Source organism: Pinus tabuliformis, chromosome 9, assembly GCF_031772625.1.
Source record: "Pinus tabuliformis cultivar Carrire ecotype Pingquan chromosome 9, CPIR1, whole genome shotgun sequence".
NCBI lineage: Eukaryota > Viridiplantae > Streptophyta > Pinopsida > Pinales > Pinaceae > Pinus > Pinus tabuliformis.
In genome coordinates, this window is record NC_142307.1 from 796,457,939 (window position 1) to 796,484,383 (window position 26,445).

At 35.3% G+C, this 26,445-nt stretch overlaps 1 pseudogene; it reads left to right on the forward strand.

Annotated features, from left to right (window-relative positions):
* The first annotated feature begins 18,998 nt into the window (after positions 1–18,998).
* LOC149151153 (uncharacterized) lies at positions 18,999–22,879 on the forward strand (annotated as a pseudogene).
* The last annotated feature ends 3,566 nt before the right edge of the window (positions 22,880–26,445 follow it).

The following is a 26,445-nucleotide window of genomic DNA, read 5'->3' on the forward strand; positions in this document are numbered from 1 at the left end:
CTCTAATTCCTTCCTAACTAGAATTGAGTTCAACCTGTAATGACATAGCTTAAACCCAACTTGACTCTCTTGACTTTTCTGAACACCCTTCGACATTTTTTCCAAACTTTTAAGCAAGAAGTAAGGAAAATTAATCAACTTACCTTAATCAAAGTGTAATAGCAAATGGATGTGATATAGGAAGGATAGGGAATATCATCCCTCACAGGTGAGGAACTTCTGAAAAATGTACAACAGGTATTTCCATTTCTTGATCATAGCACTTCGTTGCAACCCTATTTTCCAGTCCACTTTTTTCTTTTTATTGACTACAAATCTATGCCAAGTCCCTTTTTCTAGCTCTCCTTTCTTGAACCACTCTTCTCCTGTGGCCGCCAGCCTTGTAGCCTATGAAATAGTCTGCTCTGTCACTTCAAACTCTAGAGACCTCACCTTGGCTCTGCATCTATCAAAGGTTCAGGGAAATTCTAACACCACAACTGAATCAAAAACATCAAACTTAAGCAAGAACGAGAGGAATCCTGCTTCCTGAATTATGGACAGACTATTCTTGTACTCTGTTGTTTGCTTTACTTCCTTCACAGAACATGGTTCAATTTTAGCAAGCACGATTGTTTGTTAGAATTCGCTTAACTACTCAAAATTTGAGAGAGTTAATTAGCAGGGGGTTCAGGACTGAGAAATTCAAAATTGTCGAATGAACTAGAAATTGTTATATTGATTTTTTTTCTTTAATAGTCACACTCATGGAAATCTCATTTCTTGCGGAAGGATGTGATATGGCCTGATCTAATCATGCATTCAGTAATAATGATTGGTGGTGGGCGGCGTTAATGGAGGAAGTTATGTGATAGAATGTGAGGTGTTATATATGAGCAGGTCATCATTTAATTATCAGCAAGCTTTTCAAAAATGAAAGTTGGATTTTGGGAGATTTTTGCACACATCCTTTGATCAACTCATGATTTCATATAAGGCACACATGTTAACTTACATAGAGATAGGTTTTCATAATTAAATGTTTATTTACTTAAAAGATCTTTCCTAATTAGTAATGATGAACAAAGTCTAATCATCTATGAAAGAAAATCATTACATGACATTATTTTAAAGTAGTGCACTCAGTCATGCTTGAGCATGATTTTTATACAAAACATAAAAATAAATCCCCTTGGACTGAACTTTGGCCTCAAGCATGCATTCCTGCACCAGACATTCTTGTACCATAACATACATTATTGCACTAAGGAATTGTTGGTTCCTACACTCGAACATACATTCCTGTACTGAAGACTACTATTGTTCCTGCATTGGGCACATGTTCTTGTGCACGGGGCACACAACACTGTGTGTTCATGCACTTGAGATTTAATGTTCTTGCACTAGAACATACATTCTTGTACCAAGGGACATTACTATTCCTACACTAATTGATGTTGGAAAATATCTTGAAAATGTTTCTAAAATAAATACAATATTCGGGCTGAATCTTGAAAGATTTGTGAGATTTACAGAGGATTCTTTATTCACCCGTTTCTTGGTAGTGATATATGCCTTCTAATCTAATCCATGAATTTTGATCAGATCCTGCAATATAGTCCATGAGGGAGAAAAGAAGTGGGAAAGGAGTAAATTTTAGAATGGGAAGGAGGTTCAACAAGGAATTTGAGTGTGAAACCACCAAGAGGGCGTATGGAAAAAGGGAAAGCGAAAATAAATTCAGGGGAAAAGAGGGAAAAATGAAATTGGATAGGAGCATTTTCTTTAGAAGAAAGGGAAGGTTCATTTCCATAGGACGAAGAAGAAAAAATAGAAGGGAATTTATGAAAATGAAATAGAAGAAGCGCATAATTTCACCTCAAAAATCTGCCTGAATAGCGTCGAACCAAAAATAAATGCAACGAGAATTCAATGTTGCTTGCATACAAATTTTCATGTGAGTTTTCCCAAACTTGGATAAGCGCTTGGTTCCTACACTTAAAAACCCGCTTCTTCTTGGTGATAGTTAGCACATATAAAGATCAAGCAACATTCCCATTTTATTATAATTTCAATCTTCCTACCAACATGCTAGTTTTCAGGCTAATCCTTCTATGACCATGTCAATAAACTAATTTTCAAAATCACAAGAAAACATTTTTTTCTTGTTTTATTTTTAGTTTTGTCATTTTTTTCATTATTTTTTTTTTTTTTTTGAAAGAAAGAGTTAGATCTGTAATAGGTTGACATAGCCACCTACCATCTCTAGCTCAGATTACTTTTGCACTCGTTGCATAAAGTCTTCCTTTATGAGGGGTTGAAAATTTACCTTGATTCTATGCTCGTTCACAAGGAATACTGAATCTTTCCCATCAATAGTTTTGATCTCTATTGCTGCCCCATTCTTGAAAATTTTGACTACTTTATAATGTCCCATCTACCGTGTATGGAATTTTCCTTTGAAATGTTTAGATCTAGAGTCATAAAGAAGTACCCAATCAACTAGTTGGAACTTCTTCTTTCTGATAGACTTATCATACCACTTTTTACACTGCTGTTGTACTACGTTCTAATGAACAACATCTCTTCAAAATTCATCTAACTCATTTAACTGTAATAGACATTGTTGTTGTGCTTCTGAGATATCTAATCCCAACTGAATTGTTGTTCGAAAAGTTTTTATATGGAACTCTATCGGCAAAAGAACTTGTTTCCTGTATACTAGCTCAAATGGTGTATGTCCTGTGTTGTTTCACCAAGTGGTTCAATAAGCCCATAAGGCTTCAGGTAACCGGCTGGCCCAATCCTTCCTATGCAGATTTACTGTTTTGGTGAGGATGGATTCGATCACCTTGTTGGTAGACTCCACCTAGCCGTTTGCTTGCGGGTGATACGGAGTGGACTTCCTATGCTGAATTTTGTATTGATCCATGACTTCCTGTACTAGATTATAAATAATATGCGGCCCGTTGTCAGTAAAAATCCCTCTGGGAACACCAAATATAGTAAAAAATTGACTAAACAAAAATTCAACAATAACTTTTTCTGTAGCAAAATAAATAGCTTTAGCCTCTACCCATTTTGTAACAAAATCAGTGCAAACCAATATATGCTTTTTATTCATGGATGTTGGATTTATTGGTCCTACGAAGTCGATAGCCCATTTTTTAAAGGGATTAACCATAATCTGAGGACATAAAGGTTGTTGGCTTGAATAGATTGAACCATTCGCTGATAGATATCACATCGCTTGACATATTGTTGGGAATCCTTAAACAAAGAAGGCCAAAACTATCCAACGCGTAATATTTTATATGCAGTTCTCTTATTAGTGAAGTGACCACCACAAGATTCATCATGGGCAGATTTTAGTATATCAAACACTTATTCCTCTCTTACACACCTACGAATGATAAGATATGGTCCAATGTAAAAGATGTCTCCTTAGATTCAAGAATACGCAACACTTTTTAATATGATATTCCAATTTTCACGAGCGGATAAGTGAGGTGGTGTTTTTTCAGTGACTAAATAGTTGGCTATGTCAGAAAACCATTGAGACTTTGTTGACAGAGCAAAAATATGTTCGTCAAGGAAACCATCATCAACAAGAATTACTTCACCAAGATTATTCAGTCTAGAAAGATAGTCAACTAAAACATTATATTTTCCTGGTCTATCAACAATAGTAAATTCCTACAACAACCATAACCACATAGTCACTCTACCGCTAGTCAATGGTTTATTCATTTAAAAATATTTTATCACAAAAATGATCAGTATGCGCAAAGACTTCATAGCCTGTGATGTAGTGTCTGAATTTATTGATAGCAAAAATTACAGCTAAAAACTCTTTCTCGGTCACTGTATAGTTCAATTAGGCGGGTGACAAATTTTTACTGATGAAGTAAATAGCATAGGATTGTCCATTCTCTTCCTATCCTAAATCTATGCCAATGAAATTATCTGAGGCAGCAGAGGACATGTGGAATGGAAGGGACAAGTTGGGACCTCTCAAAACTGGTGCCTACACCAATTTTTCATTTAATGTCTCAAAAGACTGTTGGCAAGCTATGGACTAGAAAAACTCACTATCCTTAGCTAACAATTGGAAAAGGGTGGTAACTATCCTGGAAAAGTTCTCAATGAACCTCCTATAATAGCCCGCATGTCCCAAGAAGCCTCTTACTTCCCTTTGTGTTTTGAGTGCAGGAAGACGCCATATAAATTCTATTTTGGCTGGGTCTAACTAGACACCTTTGTCGAAAACCAAATTTCCAAGGACTACTCCTGCTTTGCACATTAATCTACACTTTTTATCACGCAAAGCAAGGTGAGCCTCTTGGAAACATAAAAGCAATTTTTCTCAATTTTTGAGGGCTTCTTGGAATGAGTTACCAAACACTAAAAAATCATCCATATGGATCTCAAACACTCTATATCAGCAAAAATAGCCAGCACAGCCCTTTGAAAGGTGGTTGGGGTATTACATAGTGCAAAGGGAAGCACTCAGTATGAAAATGTACCCCATGGACATGTAAAGGTGGTCTTATCTTGATTTGTGGGTGCGCTATGAATTTGGTTGTACCCACTAAAGCCATCTAAAAATGAAAAGTACTTTTTACCAACAAGGGTGATTTGTAGCTGAATGTTAGTTTTTTTGTGCTAATTTCATTTACATATTTAAAAACACATGCTTGTCTATTGCTTCATGTGCAGGGTTCTCTTATGTTGTTTGTGATTGGAAACAGGTAAATTTTATGTCAAGTTTTATGTGAAATCATGAGCATAATAGCATGAAAGTAAGTACTGAACAACAGTAAGAAAATGAATAGCAAACCATCAAGAAAAACACTCAACACAGTGTTTTGACAAAGGATTTCACCCCTCATGGAATACATCTCCTTGGCCTAGCTTCCATGGTTTGGTCCTCTATATTTTCTCAAAATGGAAAAAGGTACAGTTTACAATGCTCTACAGATCTCGAAACCTGCTTCAATAGACTTAAAGCATTCCAAAACCCAAGATGACTCTCCAAACTCTGCGAATCGACCACAACTATTCTGGGCATGACCTCCTCCCTCATGGTCACAGGCTTCATAAAAATTCAATGTGGAAAACACACATACAGAAGTGCTCCATAGCCTCTGAAACTTGTTCCATTGTGTTCATAATGTCCAAATTAACCAAGAACAACTCTTCTTGAGCTCTATTTGGTTGAAAATTTCCTTCTCCATGATTCAATTATTCTTTTCCTAGAAAAGTTCTACTAAATCTGGAATGACTCTAGTTAGCGTGCTAAATGTGGAGGTAGGCCCGAAAGTGAGGGCACCACCAAATTTGCTGCCATTTTAAACTTCATTTAATTGATGTTTAAATTGTGCTTAATTAAATTTAAACCTGTATTAATTAACATAAATCTGCAATTAACGCGAAGACCATGGAGTTAGTGCTAACCAAAACCATCAGAGTTTTATGCAGTCACATGTCTGGGTACCATGTAGTTTTGGAGGTGATTGTTAGCTTGACTATTGGCTTCTTCTGACCGTTTGGTGTTACACCATTGCGTTCACATGCGGAGCTGTTGCATGTTGGTGGGTTGGAGCCGCCGGTTTATGTAACTATTTTCGATTAACCACAAATGTGTTCACATGCAGGAGAGATGGCCTATGGGTTGGCCCTTGGCTAACTGCCCAACTCCACACCGTTTAACTTTAAATAAAAGGGAAAACATATATGGTAAGAAACATGGTGTAGCAGAGGTGGTAAGGACTTGTGGATGGTATGTCGAAGGTCGCAGGTTCGACCCCAACCTCCACCATAATATTTTGTTCCACTGTGTCGAGACTGTTAAGGCCTTTGGGTGGTGCCACATGGTAGCCTCCATTCTTGCCATGTGGCATTCTTTCATTGGCCCAAAACAAAGCAATAGAAATGTACCAACATACCACCCAAAACCCAATGAAATGATGCCACTTGTCAATGCATGATTCATCCAACTGTATAAGAATATTTGGGGAATATTCCAAGGAATATTATCCTTGTTGACTGGGTTGTACGGATGCCCAATCAACATCCCTATCAACCTTTTTCCAAAATTTTGTTTATTTTATGAAATAATCAATGGACTCTAACCTCCTCATACGAAATCAATTTTGAATGAAATGAGTTGTGTTGGTATCATATCACCGAGATAGATGCAATCAGTCAGCTTTCGAGTGATTCTAGACACTTTAGATTTTGAGAAACTTTTGGTCCCTAATCCAGATTCTGATCACTCCTTACCACTAATGGGATTTTAGACCCACAAAATTTGGTTATCTAATGAGAGCTAAATACTCTTATCCTTCCCAAGTTCTATCAATTGATTCTACTTAAAAGGTCTCGATGACAACCAATTGGGTAGATTGACATGCCTTGCCTTGCAAAAGGTTATGTCCCTCAACCACTATTCTCCTTTTGCTGTTGACCCAATCCAACACTTGCTGGACACTTTATGGCTGCAAAATAGCTTTGATGTACCACATCGATCCCTCAATTCTTGGACAACTAATACAATCTGATAGCCTTCCCACTGAGAATCTTGGCATCAACACATACAACGATCTACAATGGCTGCAAAATTTTCACATCTCGCCCACTTTCGCTTCTTCTCTCTATCATCCTCTAGTTCAACATCTTTCTCAAGAATGTACGTTCCCAAATGCTGTGACATCTTGTCACAAATACACCATTAACTGGAAAAACATATTATGCAAGAAATGGAAATCGACAACCTCTTCTTTTGCTCCTTCAAAGCAACAATTGTCACATCATGTAACATTGCCATGTACTCTTGCATCTTGGTGTAAAAACCATCTTGGTTTATTAGTCGATGGTTTATTAAACACAAGTCGACAAAACAAACTTCTTCAAGCAACTGACTTGACTTGAGAGCTAAACATAAGCATGTAAACAACTTGTCGATTCTTTGCATAAGCAACAAGTATTTCACATCTCATGCAACAATCCATCAACATTTCCCTTTCATCTTTGGAGATAAAATCAACTCTTCCAATTAGATATGACATACATGTAACAACAATCGACACAAGTCGACACTCATGCATGTATCCAAACACAATGAAAATTCTCAAGTTATCAATCATACATGTTAACAAAGGAAAATTCTCAAGTTATCAATCATACATGTTAACAAAGCAATCGAACAATACAAATCAATCACTCATGCATGTTGCTAGTTTCATTGTTCACACACACACAAACTCTCATGCATGTGTACAATTCTTCAACTCTCACTTAAGTACAAAAAGCCCAAAAACATGTATGGGTACATAAGAGATGAATTGACAAATTTTCTACAAATGATGGGAGTAACATACACCACTTTCACACACCTTCTTGGCGAAGTTATGCAACATCAAGAATTATTTCAAAAGAAATGCATTCACATATAAACTTGTAACCACAAATTGCTTTCTTTTCTGCATTAAAGTGAGTCAAACAGAACTCCACTTTCAACATCTTGCATCATACAAGTTGCAGCCTAATTTCAATCGAAAAGTAATGAATTCATAAGGCAAAGAAATGAATTTCTAAGGAAAATAATTGTATCTATCAACAAAAGAAATTCAAGCCTTATTTGGATAAGAAATCAAACCACTTCTTACCAAACCATTTCAATGGTGATTCTTGCAGCACATCATCTTCTGAATCACCTTGACCCACATCAATTATGGAATCTTCTTTTCCATTCTTGCCAAAGTCCCTCTCCACCATCTTCAAATGTCGTGGATGAGTTGTTAGATGCAAAGTCCAACATTTTTCTATGAGATGACCCTGCTTTTGGCAATGACTGCAAAACAATTGCATCTTCTTTGCAACATGGTTTCCATTATCCAATGGATCTCTTGTTTTATGTTGCTTTTGCTTTGAGAAATTCCTATATGTGGTCATTTTCTTCCAAGATCTTGAAACATTATGGTTATTCAAACCACAAAAAGAACATGTAAATTATCTCCAATTCTTATGTGAAAATTTACCATGTTTAACATAATCAAAGGAAACTTGATTAAAGGCAAATTGATACCTTGAACATTCACCTTTGTTGCCTTCTTTAGGAGGTGAATTTGAAGAGGTAGTAGTTCTCTTTGGAATACCAACAATGGTCTCAATGACCTTAGAGCTTTCATCATCTTCTTGTTTGCCCTTTACACTAGTTGCATGCTTATGAGCATCTTCTCATAAAGTGGGTATCAAACTTTTGCATTCCTCATGAACACAAACTTCGCAAGCTTGAGGGTATGAACATGTAATGAAATTCCTTCTTGGAACACATTCATGTGCCTCCTTGGCTTTGGATCATTCTCCATCATGTTTTCCATAACCAAGACCCAAATACCTAGGCCTTTCCTCAACAACAGTTGGCTTAACTATGCCTTGTGCATGTTTGCCTAACCCTCTACCTTCACAACCCATTTTCATCAATAATTTGGACCCTATTCCTCTAATGTGTCTTTCAAAAGGACCAAAACATTCATTTTTAGAGGAGATTGAAGATAAACTTGAATTTCATACCTCATGTTCATGCACATACTTGGCTAGGGTTTCCTTGGCATCATTGAGTAAAATATCCATCTCATGCATATTTTCAAGAAGCTCTTGCTTCTCCTACTTCATGGATATCAACAGCTCTTGAGGTATAGTGTTCTCCTTCCTATCTTCAATCATCTCTTGCACCATATCTCTCATGATGAAAAACTCCTACAACATCTCTTCATCAAAGAATCTTGTTAAGGAAGAGAGATTATAGACATCACTTGTTGAAGCTGCCATCACATAAACTTGCACACTGTTAATTCTCCTTGCACAAATCTCAAGCAATCAAGAAAATAAACATTTTCTCTAATACCAACTTGATTTGTAGCTTAATGTTAGTTTTTTTGTGCTAATTTCATTTACATATTTAAAAACACATGATTTTCTATTGCTTCATGTGCAGGGTTCTCTTGTGCTATTTGTGATTGGAAACATGTAAATTTTATGTCAATTTATATGCGAGATCATGAACATAATAGCATGAAAGTAAGTACTGAACAAAACTAATAAAATGAACAGAAAATCATCAAGAAAAACACTCAACACAATGTATTGACAAAGGAGTTCACCCCTCTTGGGATACATCTCCTTGGTCTAGTTTCCATGGCTTGGGCCTCTGTGTTTGCTCAAATTTGAAAATATTATAGTTTACAATTCTCTACAGCTCCTGAAACATGCTTCAATGGACTCAAAGCATTCCAAAACCCATAAGTTGTCTCTCCAAACTCTGCAAATGGACCATAGTTGTTCTGGGCATGACCTCCTCCTTGGTGGCCCTGGGCTTCATAAAACTTAAATGTGGAAAAATAACATGCAAAAGTGCTCCATAGCCCCTGAAACCTATTCCATTGTGTTTAGAAGATACAAATTAGCCAATAACATCTCTTCCTGAGCTCTATTTGGTCGAAAAGTTCCACTAAATCAGGAATGACTCCTGCTACCGCACTAAATGTGGAGGTAGGCCCGAAATTGGGGGCACCGCCAAACTTGTCGTCATTTTAAACTGCAATTAATTAATGGTTAAACTATGCTTAATTAATTTTAAACCTAGATTAATTAACATAAATCCGCGATTAGCGCGAAGACCATGGAGTTAGTGCTGACCACAACCGTCGGAGTTTTATGCGGTCACATGTGGTGGATACTGCACAGTTTTGGAGGTGACCCTTAGCTTGACCGTTGGCTTCTGCTGACTGTTTGGTGTTACAATGTCACGTTCACATGTGGAGCCATTGCAGTGTTGGTGGGTTGTATCCGCTAGTTTATGTAACTATTTGTGGTTAACCACAAATGTGTTCACATGGGGGAGTGCTAGCCTACGGGCTTGCCCTCCCCTAACCACCCAACTCCACACCGTTTAACTTTAAATAAAAGTGGAAAACATATATGGTAAGAAACACAGTGTAGCGGAGGTGGTAAGGACTTGTGGATGTTATGCTAGAGGTCGCGGGTTTGACCCCGACCTCCACCACAATAATTTGTTCCACTGTGTCGAGATTGTGAAGACCTTTGGGAGGTGCCACGTGGTGGCCTCTGGCTTGCCACGTGGCATTCTTTCATTGGCCTAAAATGAACCAATATAAATGTGCCAACACACCACCCGAAACCCAATGAAACAATGCCACTTGTCAACGCATGGTTCATCCAACTATACAGGAATATTCTAAAAATATTCCAATGAATATTCTCCTTGTTGACTAGGTTGTACGGATGCCCAATCAACATCCCAATCAACCTTTTTCCAAAAAATTTCCTGTTTGGTGAAACTCTCAGCAGGCTCTAACTTCCTCATACGAACTCGTTTTTGAACGAAACGAGTTTCATTGGGATTGTATCACCAAGATGGACGTGGTCGTTCATCTTTTGAGAAATTCCGAACAGTTATTTTTGAGCAAATTTTGGCCCCTAATCTAGATTCTGATTAAAGGGTATCTAGCACATGATTGATAAAAGGAAGGGGAAAGTAATCCTTAAGAGTGGCTTTATTAAGTTCTCGATAAGCAATGCAAATTCATCGCCTCCCATCCTTTTTCGAGACTATTACCAATTGGAAGACCCACTGGCTATCAAATATAGGATATATAAAATTGGCGACCAAGAGTTTTTGTAATTCTTCTTTCACAATATCTCTTAGCGCAGGGTTCACGGGTTTTTTGGGTTGATGAACAGGTTAGGCTCCCTCCTGAATATAAATATGGTGAGTATAGGTTTCAGGGGGTATGTCTTTCATGTCATCATAACTCCATGCAAAGGCATCAAGGTGATCACGCAACAAATCAACAAGTTGCTTTCATTGAGATGAGTCCAAGTCTGAACTGATATGTAAGGATTTGCATTGACTAATTTCAACAAGAGTAGTCTCGGGCTCAAGAGTGCAGGAAGATGCTACTAAGACTAGTGATGAGGAGGGTTGAGAATCAAAATTTCCTTGAAAATCTAGACTAAATATTTGACGAAACATGTCAAAATTAGGCATTTTGTCTAGGTTATCAAGAAATCTCATAACTCACCCTCCTAGTTAGACTCAGTATGATGGTGGATCAAAGAAACAGGTTGAGTCTTCTCATCCCTGCTATCATAATCTAACGACAAAGTGTTCTTTAGCTCCTGAATAGATCTAGTAGGCGGGTATAAGGTGACTTTCTTCCTAGAGGCTCCATGTGAAATATACATATCATCATAGCGGCATCGAATGTAACCATCAGTTGAGGCAAGCCATGGTCATCCCAAAATCAAGGGATGCCCACCCACATGAGTTTTTGGTTGAAGCACAATAAATTTCGTAGGGTATTCCCAAGAATCTATGGAGACAACCACATCATCGAGCACACCTTCTAGCTTGATTTTTTATATGTCAGCAAGTTCAAGCACAGTAGGGGTAGGACGAATATGGACCAACCCAAGCTGATCCATGGTCTGCCTAGTCATGACATTGATGGCCGCACCCAGGTCTATTAACACATTGGGGACAAGGATATCACCTATTTGAACATAAACAACTGGGTTTCTAAGATCGATGTACTTTTCCATTTGTGCACATCCTATCATTAACTCGGCTACTCGGCCAACAAATTGAATGGTCTGAGGTTCTACTCTCTTCCTCCTTGGATTTTTGAGATAGAGTTCCCTAATGATTTTCATGCATATGGGGATCTCTCTAATAGCCTGAAGCAAAGGGACCTTTATGCAAAGATTCCTCAGCTCAAAATCTAGACTGGACTTGGGTCACTCCTCTCCATAACTAGCCTCTCTAGATAGGGAGGCTGGTTTGAAGAAGATGGTAACTTTGATGGTGCGGGAATGGGTTGAATGGCGACATTTTTTTTCAAATGACAAGGATTTTCCTCCTTGTTTTTCTCCTCAATGGTCACCATGGGTTGCTTTTGTTTTTTTGATTTGACTACCCTTCCTGATCTTAATTGAAGCTCATGTATCCCAACCAGCCAGTTTTGGTAAATTGGAGAAGGGGGCGGTTCAACAGAATAGATCGATTGCATTGCCTTATTATTAGGATTTGGTACTAGTCGAGCAGGCAGTTGGGTTGGTCGAAAAGGTGGTGGTAAAGGCAATGGTGCCATCAGTTGAATTTGTTGAGGTAGGGGAGGAAAGGATGGTTGTGACATATGGTGAAGTGCATATGTAGGAGGATATTTTTGTATCTGTGCAGGATAGGACTAATGTGAATGGTTTGACCCTCTTCATCTTTGTTTCCAGGATTGAGGGGGTTTCCCATACTGATAATGGTTCCCATGCTGCCAAGCTTGAGGGTGATGAGTGTTATAATAGGAATATGGATGTGCATTATGACCAAAAAAATGTGGTAAAGATTCAAGAATCATACATGCACCTATTTGAGGCCAATTTCTCCGTGCTCCCATACCATGTAATGGTTCAAGTTCAAAATTATCTCCTTCAAGTATATCTTTTAATGCTGGTATGGAGGGACATTTCTCAGTGGCATGGTTTCCTGCAAAAATCACACATTTTAAATCAGCAAGATATTCTCTTAAATGATGCTTTTTCCTACATTTAGGACGAAAAATAGACAAAGACTCTTGTTCATCTACTAATTTCTGTTGAATTTTTAAAGAGTCTATTTTCTTGCTAACAGTATTCATTATTTTAATTTTCATATTGTCCATTTTATTCTCCAAACAAATAATCATAGCATATGTAGATCCAAGTTTACTATTTCTACTTCGATTTCCTCTACTCGATCTAGATTGATTCCTTGAAAATTTCCTGCACAACTCACAAATTTGATCAAAAGTTTTCTGAGAAATATCCCCTTGTCCTAATAGATTCAAACTATGCCTAGAATCTTCAGTGAAACCACGTAAGAATAAGTTCCTTATAGTACTTATGTCAAATTTATGTTTTGACCTTTGGAGGATGTATAAAAATCTCTCTAAGTAATCCTCCAAGGTCTCATCATCACCTTGCACAATGGTAAAGATCTCGTCCTGCATTTCTCTAGTTTTGCAATATTCCTGGTATTTAGTCAAAAACACTCTCTTCATTTGGTCCCAAGAAATTATAGTTTTCCCTCTGAGTCCCATGAACCAACGCAAGGCTGAGTCCTTGAGAGTTGTAGGGAATAACTTTAATTTATGGGCATCTGAAGAGTAATCATAGCTTCTACATAGGATATCAAACTCAAAAAGAAAAGAATCAGGATCTTCGTGCACCTTACCATAGAAATGAGGGAGAGCCGATGGCAGAATGTTCTTCATTTGAGTAGTTGTTTCAGAATCCACTATTGGAAATCCAAAGGTGGATTGTTCCTCAATTACCTGATTCTTGCCAGTCCCCTCAACATGATCCTCGTGCTCTGCCATTTTTGTTCCCCTGATCAAACCACTCCTGCTAAAGTGAGAAGGTTGACTATGGCTCAAATTGGTCTTTGGAGCACCACTAGTTTCATTCTTCTCCTTCTATGGTTGTGTCACACCTGAACTTTGTCTCCAGAATCCAAGTGGACAGTTCCTGCGTGATGATTTTGTGGTCTGTTTAGGCTTTCTGCCTGCAAAAGAAGGTCCAATATGAGAAAACGTTTCAGATTTATTAGTGTTCCCTCGACCCTTATTGGGCTTCAGACCCTTACCCCTTTTAAGTATTCATCTAAAATAAAATCCAAAAGAATGACAAAACTTTTAAATTTACAAAAAAAGAATCTTAAATCAAATGCTGCAAATAAATAAATAAATAATCACTATGAAATCCTTCAACAATAGAAGCAAACTACAGAAAAAATAAAAGCAGACTCACCCCTACTGCAAAGGAAAGAAAACAAGAAAGTTCTTTGTGAGAGATTTTTCGGCGAAAATCACATGGAATACCATTTGTCGACGCATTTCGAACCAACTAGTGTGGTTCATCGTCAGGACAAGTTGAAGAAACAGATCCAGCTTAGCAAGTTAAATAGTCTGAGCAGAGCCTCCAACGGCTAACTTGATCAACGGCTAGTTTGACTCTAGGACCGGGGTCAAAGTTATTTTATTAATTTAATTAGCAATATTTAGGACCAATCCCTTAAAATATATATAAAAATATAATATATATATATATATATATATATATATATATATATATATATATATATATATATATATATTATATATTTTTATATATATTTTAAGGGATTGGTCCTAAATATTGCTAATTAAATTAATAAAATAACTTTGACCCCGGTCCTAGAGTCAAACTAGCCGTTGATCAAGTTAGCCGTTGGAGGCTCTGCTCAGACTATTTAACTTGCTAAGCTGGATCTGTTTCTTCAACTTGTCCTGACGATGAACCACACTAGTTGGTTCGAAACGCGTCGACAAATGGTATTCCATGTGATTTTCGCCGAAAAATCTCTCACAAACTTGATATGGATCACAGAAGCCTGAACTCTATAAGAAAGTTCTTACCAATATTTAGAAATGCCTCCCCGAAAACAACGCCAAAATGTTGGGCGCACGAATTGCAATTCAACAAACTCCCTTCAACACTTAATTTGTCAACCTGGGGTTTCATACACTTCGATGTGTAGCACAGGAAATGCCAAGAAATGATATGAACCTTCTCTAATTGTATTCCTACTTCTTTGATTAGAAATTACAAGGTTGAAAGGAAAGATTACACATTAATGAATACCAAGAAAACTTTGATGTTGAATGAAAATAATGTACTTTGTAGAAATTCAAATAAAGGAAACTCAAAATTCATCATGAACAATTGAATTGATAAAATAACTATTTGAGATTCTCTTCAGTATGGTTGTACGATAGGAGAATGGTCCAACTAATCAGGATGTCTATCTTCCTCAAGATTTTCCTTCTTGTACCAAGTTGTTGTTCTTGTACTGCAACAAGGTTCCTGTACGGGAACATTGTTCATGTACTAGAGTGAAGATTCTATACTAGAAGTATATATATTGGGCCCTTGATAAAGACCTTGAACTACATACACGAGCTCTGAGCCTTTGTACTATTGCACTCTATTACTGTACTCGGAATGTGAATTCCTATATTAGAACAGAGGTTCCTGTACTAGGAAACCAGAGTTTCTGTACTTGGTTTCCAAATCAGTTGTAAGAAATAAAAGCGTGTTAACTAAGAAAATAAATGCAAGGTGAAAACAGATCTGTAAAGTGAACCTCTATAAGAAAAATGAATCGTTAGCTAATCACATGCTTGGAAATGAACGGTGCTTTCACAGCCAAAGGGAATTTCTATTGAAATAAGAAACCATTTTTCATGGAAACTACTTTGACCCAAACATCAGCAAGCTCTTTCTTAAGATGATTGTTCATTGAGTAAATTAGATCTGCACCCTTATACAAAAGATTGTTTTAACTCAGGGAATCCTTCCGATAAATTTAGTATTAAGTCCAACAACAAGTGCAAGTACAAATCTAAGTAATGAAATAATGTTTTAGTGAAGGCTTATTGACATTAATCAAATCAATCTGAACTTGAATATTGAAATATGCTTCACTAAGAAGCCAAATACTATTTACAAAAGAATAATAGACCTGCAGAAATAAGGATGACTGGATGCAATGAGTAAAGGAAGCTTTCAAGTTGCTGAAATGAAAACACACCGGTATAGGAAGCTAGATGTATATTTACATTGTAAAGAAAAGCGTAGCACACATTTGCATGAAATAATGGAAGGAAATAAAGTAAATTAAAATGAACCACACACACACCTGGATCTAGATCACACAGCTTGCAAGACATTAAATTCCATCAACTATGAAAGAATCCAAATATGATCTGCTTCACTATCCTTTACATGAAAATAAATCTAACACACCTTTAACGAAGGGAGAATGAGCTGGGTTGGCTAGGCCCTAGCCAACCATCTCATTTCCCTGTAGCGAAATAGAAAACATAAAGTGCTCAAATGGAGTATCACAATGATATCGAGACTAAGAACTTCACAGCTAACATGTTCCTTTGTATTAAGTTTCAAAAAGAGCAAATACACGTCGCGGATCCCGATACAGCCTAGAAATGGCGATACTGAGAAATTACAGTTGGTAGAAAAAGTTTAACACAACATCGCTAGCTAACATCTATGGAGAAACCCTATTAAATACACGCTTCGACTCTTGGTCGCAACAAAAATATAACAACATGATATATTAAGCCTTTAAGTCGTTCACAAAAGGTCTAAACAAGTGTTTTGCAACCGAATTCCATCCTTCATATCCCGCCTTCTTCTCTAAGTGTCGAGCCTAGCAATGAAACTAATCTCTTAGACAAGAAATCCGCGGAGTCTACAGAGAAGTCTTGTTCACGGTGAGTCAAACAAAAATAGACAGCTGCCTTGAAAGTGAGGGAACGCTGAACGATACAAGCATGATTCCTGCACCAACCCAATCTCTCACATAGATTAACACTTTGGTTCCATCTAACTACTTAGGAAAGGAATATATTAGTTGCGAAGACATTTTAAGATATAAAACCTGTAAATTTAATGATTAAGTACATATATAACCTTAGAATATGAGAAACATAAGAGGAGTGCAGGAATGTGTGCAATTGAGAAAAAGTACAGGAATAGATAGGCCTCCAGGGTTAAAACAGGGGTTAAGGTGGTGTGTTTGGGATAGGATAGAGACCAAAAAGTAGGACAATTCTAGCCACCAACACAAATCAAAACATGAGGAGAGACATACATCATATCTGTCATAATACTTGCTTATAACCATCATTATAACAAGAGAAATATCAAGGATACATCAGCCGTGAATTCCACATATAAACAAATACATTTATACATAAGATATCAAGGAGCGAACCTCTTATTAATAAATGCAAAATTCAAGCCAGGATGGGACTACCACATTCCATCTGACTATAGAATCGTTGAGCCAAATCTCTCTTAAGTCATTCACCCTAGTGCCATATTCCAAACATGAATGTGGGAGTCAAACCAAAAGAACCAACCAGGGCATCCCAAGGCTAAACCACCTCACCCTCATCAATAGAAACCAGGCTTTACCATAATCCACAGCCAATCACTAGGCCAACACAATAAACATGTAATAACAGACTTTACCATGATCTCCACCTGATCACTGAGCCAAAACAAGCATGGATACCACTGGATTTCTCCACCAACAATGTGAGGAATTTTCCTGTCTCCTAGTCGCTCAGGCTTTACCGCAATCCACACCGAATCACTAGGCCATAAACCAAGACATACTCTCCAGGCTTCACCGCATATCTCATCCCGGGATTACTAGGCTTGATGGAGAACACCCACCTCTAGGATTTACTAGGCCTACCAAGGCAACACAAAATTCGAATTTAACAGAACCCATAGTCCGGTTCAGGGGTTACTAGCTCATGTCTTTTATCATTTGTAGATCCACCTCGCTTAGCTTCGAATCCATCCGGTAATCCAACTCAACCAAAACATGATAACCCCATCACACTATGGCTATTTGGAATGACAAGGCTAGGCTGAAAACATTGTCAAATTTGGAAAAACCCATGCCATAAAAACAAAAGAACACCCCATCACACCATGGCTATTTGGAAATGACAAGGCTAGGCTGAAAACACTGTCAAATCTGGAAAAACACATGCCATAACAACAAAAGAACCACATGAAATACCATGCATGCCAAATCTAGCAAGGAAAACACACATGAAAATCGGTACCTACAAAAAATCATGTTGTAGTTGTTTGATCCTGCTTTTCCTTGCTTGATCATTCCTTCCTCTTGCCTTCTTTTCCTTTCTTGCTCCAATGCCAAAGTGCTCTTAAAAAAACTCTAAGATCAACTCTAATTTTTCCTTTTCTTTTTTAACCTGCACAAACCAAAAACCATACATCAACTTTATTTTTTCCTTTCTTTTTTAACGTGCCCAAACCAAAAACCATAGAAGGAAAATAACTTTGGATAATGTATACAAGTATATATGGGTGCATATCTGAGTCTGAATTTGAAAGCATGCCCACATAATATTTTTATCATTCAATAGGTAAGAACTAGAAAAATTTTATGAAACCCTTACCTGTTAATAGCCTATAAAATATATGATGTATTAATGACGACATGATATTGCAGGGTTACAAAGAAGTGCAACATGTCTTACGCCTATCAATTGCAGCTAACCCAGAGTAAAATTTTGAGATACCTTAAGGTTTGTACTGCCTGAAGATAGTTGAATACATTATACCTAGTGTGTCGTAGGTCGTTGAGATCAAGTTCTTCCAAAATCAAATCTGCATTTTCCTCTGCCTATTCTTGGAATATTCAATGGTTATCCACCTGAAGCAAAATTCTTCAAAATTGTCAATCAAAAGAGACGATAATCTGTGTGCAGATAGAAGATACCTCGATATGATAGGGAGAAACCACAGCAGCTCACCGCTATGGTTGGTTGCTTGTTCTTGGTTGTCGCCGCAGACTGTTATTCATCCATCGCTTGTTCCTGCACGACACCACTACGCCCACCAACCGTAGGAAGTCATCGTTGTCCGCACACTTGCAAAATGGGACGACGACCATGTAAAAAAACCCATCAGATCATGCACTTCTTTCGCGTTAAGAGAACTAGACACTTTCTCCTTTATGGTGGAAAAAAAAGCACTAAAAACTATCTTTCGGATTTTCACCCAACATGCCTTTGAGTATTTCTTCCTGGTCGTGGTTGTATGCTTGGTTGGTATCTGTGTGCATGCTAAAGAATAATGGCCCATTTGTTCCCATGGTATTTCCATTTGTTCCCATTCTCCAATACTTCCAGGTCTTCCATGGTCGTCTCACTTCAATACCTATTTTCGATACGCACAATAATGGCCCCCAAAACATGCTAAACGCAGAACTCAAGACCCTAATTCGAGAAGAGATTCAACATGACCTTTAATTATCGGTCATTGGTAGCTCAAGATCAAAACTCTTGAGGAAGGTTATGAGTTTAGAGTATATGCCCGCTTAACATGACGCGGTAGGAGAGAATCAAGTGGTTCCAGGACAACTTACCCAGATCCAAAGACCTCCACTCAGATTTAATCTTAGCTCAATTCTCGACCAAAGTGAAGGCCTTCTTCAATCCCTGCAAGCTCCTCTTCTATATCACTTGGTTATCGCAGATCGAATCCTTCAGATATCGAGAGCGGCTATCCATGGAGAGTGTTTTCAAGTGGAATCTATGGTGCTGCCCGCTCATCATCTCCCGGACGATGGACTCCGAGGTGGGGGAGCAGATTCTTCGGCCTTTCAAAAGCTGAGGGTTTCATCTCATGGTAACGACGCCCGATCTCCGCTATCTCTTCAAAAAAATCTCGGCTGAGGAATGGCTCAGGAAGGTTGACAGCGTTGATATCGATCCGGGGGAAGTCCCATTCACCCAGAATCTGTCCAACATCCTCCAACTCGTCGTTCTTTACAAGTACGGAGGAGTCTACATCGACGCATACGTGATACTTCTCAGAAGTTTTTCGAGCCTAAAAACACCAACGGAGTGCAGAGCCCAGATCCTCAAACCGAGCAGTGGAATCGACTAAATAACACATTTTTGGCGTTCGATAAACGAAACCCTCTGCTATTGAAGTTCATAGAGGAGTTTGCCCTCACATTCGACTGTAACAGATGGGGCCACAACGGTCCTTACCTCCTCACTCGAGTTGTCACTAGTCTGGCCAACCAGACTCACCACGACTTCAAGATCATGCCCCCATTGCATTTTATCCGGCCTATTGGAGAAACATTTCCATTTATTTTATCAGTCCTAGTGAGGAGGGACAGGTGAAGGGGAGAAGATTATTCAGTTGGAGAGGGAATCTTATGCCATCTATTTTTTTATTCAGTAGAAAAAAATAATTCTTCTTTATATTAATAAAAAAGATAGTAAATTTGAAAAGCCCTTGCTACATCCTATTGTTTTTTTATTAAAAAACAATGGCAATCTATCTTTACAACACATGTCCAATTTGGTTTCTATTATTCATCATAGAGTTGTAAAATCTCAAACATAAAATTTTTTAATAGATGTGGCACAATCTAGGTGTTCTAATAAAATTATTGCAATAAAAATATTGAACACAAAATAGATTTGAAAATGCAGCCTCTTATTTATGTAAATCACTGAAAACAAAGTTACATGCCCACACAAGACATACTAAAGCCCGTGCCTATGGCATGTATGACTGCCCATCAACAAAGAAGTTAAAGATATTGAAGCACAATCGTGGACCTTGGATGGATCCACTAGACAATTACGCCCACGGGTTTTCATCCATGGGATCAAACTAGAACTGGCCTGGCCAAGTTCTCAGCAAAACACAATAGGATGACAAACTCAAGATGCCTAAATGCCTAGCTCCTATTCCCTTTTATAGGCTTGTTGGACTCTCTAGAAAATTTGTTTTATTGTTTTCCTTCAAAAAACGAAGGCAAATACCATGGTAAATACCATTGGTGGTATTCATCCATTTCGACCATATCAAGAAAAGGGAATATTACAAGAGTTTTTACACCTTCAGAAAACAAAAGAACTACCTCATTAAGAAAAAATGTTAGAGATCTCCTTAACAGGATCCTCTTACAATTCTTCAAATTATTCCTTATATTTTCCCCAAAATATGACACAGTCCTTCAAAACACAAATCTTCTATGAGTAAATAATGTTGCCAGCATTGATCATGACTCCTTGTTCATATACAGAAAAGTAGAACTTACCTGGGTCCTTGTTGATTCCTCTCTTGTAAAGTAAATCTATTGTCCAGTTATGCTCCCCATAAATGTGATCAAAATTGATATGATGAAAAGTACTTACTAGTGTCCCGATGCGCTTCATCTAGTTATTTAGAATGGGTGGATTAAAACTATTAAATCCCTTCACCCAGTCCATGATTCCCTTCGCGTCTCCGTATACCTGGATTTGTTCCATACCTAGCCATTTTTCCACAATCAGGACTCCCTACAAGGCAATGATCTCTAATTTATTGTTTGTGCTCTATCCCCCTTTCCACCAAAAGTGGAAAAGTTTTCTTGGTTCAATGACTATAAAGGCGTCGCACCCATATTTTCTACTAAAGCATGCACCACCAAAAAATACCACTAGAAAAACTTGTCATATGTCCCTGAATTTGAAATCCATGTAGCTGCTTCTCTTCTTGGGTGGTCCAATTTCATTGAAATATGCAATTGTGTTAATGACATCCTCCCAAACCACCGCTCCTTTATGATAAAAAATAAGTGTGTTGCGGCTGCACTAGATGGTTCATATTATGTATAGTGGAGAAATTTGTAGCGTTTATGGGATTTTAACCAGGAATGCAGGTAGCAAGTCAATGATTGATAATGACAAAGAGGTAAAATGTTGTAATATTTAATGACCTCATCCCAAAGAGCCCTGGCAAATGGACATTAGAGAAACAAATGAAGTCTTCTGCACCTCTCTTGCACATAAGGAAAATGCCCGGACCCAAGTATTTTGATCTTTGAAGGTTGTTCCACGTCAATATTCTATCATGAATTTCTAGCCAACTGAAACATTTAATTTTATTAGGATGATTCCACTTCCATATGACCTGAGCCTAACTTGGAAAATTGTTTCCTTTCTCTTTCCTATGCAGGTTGTAGTAAATGTCTTTGACCTTTGGGAGACCCTTCTTGAGAATGCCCCCATGTCATGTTTTCCTCCTGATCATTGAGGGAGATGCCTGCATTTCTGAGTTTAGAAGTATAGTTTTCCCATTCACAACCATATACATTTGGCAACTATTATTCCCCTGCTCTCGACCATGGTTGATGGTCCATGCAATGAAGTTTTTATTGAAAAATCTGTTTAAGGAAAAGTATATATTTTCCATGCATGAAATTAAGGATATGAACATATAATGAATGGTTTCCCAACATAATTTTGATTGCATCTAAGCCGATCTTGATCTTGGATCCATCCCCGACTTCCCATTGTACAAACCCTAGGAGCCATTGTATTATTCTCATCATACTCTTCCAGATGTATGATGCATATGATTTCTTCTTTGCCCCATTGCTTAACCATGTAGTGAAATTTTGCCTTAACATATATTTGTCCATTATAATATGAGACCATATTCTAGATCCAAACACAACCCTCCATATCTTTTTAATGATCAATGCCATGTTGAAAGTAGTACGGACTATGATCCCCCACTCACCCTCTTCAATTGTTCTAGCTATAAGGGACCACTGTACCAAATAAAACTTCCTTAATAATAGTGGCCTTGCCAAAATAAAGTGTCCCATTGTAGTTTGAATCCTTTTAATTAGTTCCAGAGGTAAAAGAAATAGGTGCATCTAGTATATTGTGATATTTTGTAGTATGAATTTTAACATTATCAATCTACCTCCCATAGTCATCCATCTATGGTTCCAACAGTCTAGCTTCTTGTGGAATCTCTTGACCAACCAGTCCCAATCCTTGTTACAATGTTCATTTGGCTTCAACTTGAAACCCAGATATATAATATCTTCCTCAATCTCGTTATAACCTACACCAAAAAGCATGTTGATGTCCTTTATCTCCGGCCCCACATTGCCATTGTGTATGAGGATAGATTTAGCGTCATTCATGCATAAACCTATACCTTCTCCAAAAGACTTTATGATATTATTAATACATGTCCATTCAAAAATGATAGCTTGACTTCCAAATAGTAAGTCATCAACAAACATTAAATGAATAACATCTATCGTAAATTGTGTAACCAGAGGGGAGTGCTAACCATGGAGGAAGGGAGCATTATGCATCATATCTTCAATATTAGTTGTATATTTTGCCTTTTCGTACAAGTGGTAGATTGACGGAGACAAGGAGATAATGCTCTTCACCTCCAGTTCATGTACATTTGACTGCATATTATCAACATTGTGAAAGTTTTATCCTAACTTTCATTTTGGTTCCATCAATGAGAACTGAAATTTTATTCTTTACTTCAATTATTATATTGCAATAATCCTGGAACATGAACTTGCCCTTTACCATTTGCAATAATTTTTCATGCCCTCTCCAACATATCTATATAAAATGTGCATTTTGCTTGAATTAGAATTTAGTTTAGTTATATTAATTATATAATTGATAATCATGAATTTATTATAAATATTAAAATATAAAATTATAAATATTAAAATATATATTGTATATAGTTAAAATTATAAAACTTAATTAACTTAAACTATAGTGTTATTATTATAAAACGAATTAATATAAAAATTTAACATATATATTTAAAAATATATGTAACAAAATTTTAAAAATGGAATATTATAATTGAGTATTTTTAATATATAAATAAGTTTTATTATAATATTATAGGTCAATATGATAATTTATTAATTCTATATATTTAAAAAAAATTGTTTATATAATTTTTTTTCAATTAATGGAAAAACTTGAAAGAATATAACTACTTTTTTTTATCTGTGATTAAAATTAAAAATACTTTAGATGGAAGTTAATTTTTTACATCTATTTAACAATTATTACTAATAAATTAAAATTATAAAAATTCTATTTAAAAATAGATACCGTCAATTTAATTCATAATTAATAAATTATTATTTTTTCAACCTGAATTTAAAAAGATAACTATGAGTTGTTATTTTTCATTTTGGATTTAAATCGTATTTATGACATGTTATAAATCATGAAGAATGTCTGCCTCCGTTAACAAGTGAATGTGAATGAAAAATAACGGGAAAATATATATTTACTCTACAATTATATATATATATATATATATGTCTGTTTTTATAAAATATACGTCCATGTGGCTTGAAATTGATACCGTTTTTCTATATGTATCGAAATATAAGTTAGGTATACTGGCGTCAAACATACAGTTCAACGAATCTAGAAATTCAATAACGAGGAAAACAAAATCCAAGCACATCGTTCAGCAAATGCCCTGCACCTGGACCAAAGGGCAAGGACTAATTATAACGGTTTAGGTTGTAGAATTGTTTAGATGATTAAAAGTAGTTGAAATTTAATTTAAAAAATTAAATTGGTGCTCCACTCTTGGAATTATTTTTGTTTTTATAAAATTAAATATTAAATTTATTATGTTAAAAAATTAAAGATATTTTTTTTTAAATTTTTGACTGATAAATAATTATTTTTATATGGTTTAAAATTAAATTTTCAAAATTAATAATTGTTATTTAATAATATTTGTTTTAATAAATTAATGTTATAATTAATAATATTTGTTTTAATAAATTAATGTCATAATTTAAATATTATTGATTTTGATTTTTTTATTTTGGTTAGTTATATTTTTTATTATCATTAATATTATTGATTCGATTAGTTTTATATGGTATAAAATTAAATTATTAGAATTAATATTGGTTACTTAATAATATTTCTTTTAATAAATTAATATCATAATTTAAATATTATCGAGTTTGATTTTTTTATTTGGGTTAGTTATATTATTTCTCATTAATATTATTGATTTTGATTTTTTTATTTGTGTTAGTTATATTTTTCGATTATTTCTTATTAATATTATTTAAATATTACTTAATATTTGTTTTTAATAAATTAATATTATAATTTAAATATTATTTTTCAAAAATAGATGTTAAAATTATGGTCTCTACATTGCTCTCTATTTAAGCCTTTGTCATGGTCTACCACTTCATCTCATCCTAATGATGAACCACACTAGTTTCTCTTTGTCATCTTCCACTTCATCTGATCGTGATGATGAACCACACTCGTTGGTTCAAAATGGGTTGGCCAAAAGTTTCTCTTATGTGATTTCTACAGAAAGACTTTTGTTTAATTAAATATTGTTTAAAAAAAATATATCATTTTTTTTCCCGATTTTTCCATTATTAATATTTGCCATTATGTTTTTACTAACCATGGAAACTGCCACCTTTAAAAAACAAAATCAGCAATGTTGCAATTATATTGATTTTTTCCTTACATATTTTCTTCATATTTTTTCCTTAGAAGTTTTTATTATTGAATGTATTATATATTTTCACAATTCAATTTTAAATCATGATATAATATAAAAAAATAAAATTTAAGTCAACACTAAATAAAATTTGCCCTCACACTTATGCTTTTGTATAACTAATTTTTTTTATTTTAATATACTAGACATTGTAAATTTTTATATAAGATATCAGGATACTTCATATTAATTTGATTTTTTCTACATAGAAATTCTACCATAGATTATTTATTTCCCATTGAATCACGATGAAAATAAAAAGTTAATTAAATAATTTATTACAATAATTAGTTTTAAAAAAAAAGTATTTTATGTATATGAAATATATACATTATTTAATATAAAGATACTAGACATTATAATTTCTCCTCCTTATTTGGTTTCATAAGTTAAAGATGGAATAAAATGTGCACAGGCACATTCCAATAAACTCTTTACTTTTGTAACAAACCATGCCTATCTATATTTTACTCTAAGGTTATATAGTCCACTAATTACTTATATTACTTCCCTTCTTCGTGTTCAAATGTGTTTTATTATTAAATTTATGAATTTGTTCAAGCATTCAATAATTGTTATCGATCACTTTTTGTATAAAAGACAAATACTAAGTAGAAACATTGTATATTAGACTTATTTTAATAAAATTTAAAAGGAAATAATAAATGGACATCAATCATAATATTTAATATTAGTATATTTTTTTGTTTCCTAAATTGTGAGAGTCAAAATTACAGAGGATGTTTTTAAGATGGCTCCGCTTTTGCCCAATTTTCTAAAAGTGACTTTTATATCACGATATGTCTTAACAGTACACTCCATCACCATTTATTCTACAAACATAAAAATATTTTATTAATATTTAAAAAAAATTAACTGAAATAATTGTATTTTTTTAATTTTTTTATATATTTAATAATATTGTTATTTCCAAAAATATCAATAATCTTAAAAGTTATTTAAAGTTACCATTTTAGTTAAAATTATTATGTTTATAAAATAATTATTAGTTAAAAACTTTATTATAATTTTCAAAGAAATATTAATGTATGTACACTTTTGTAATCCTAATTTTATATATTTGATAATAATATTAAATTTTAATAATTTATTTAAATTATCATTTAAATTGTAATTATTATATTTAAAAAATAACATATATATAATGCAACTGGATTATAATCAAATTAAGTAACTCTCGTAACATTTTATAGCCAATAAATTTAAAATTATATATAATACTTTTTCCATCCATTTTTATGTTGTTTATGCTTTTCTAAATATATAAGAGAGAATTATGAAAGCTAACTAAATATTTAAAATATGAACTCAATTACTTGAGTTATAAAAGCTATACGAGATGTTTATGTTTTTAAAATGTATAAGACAATTCTT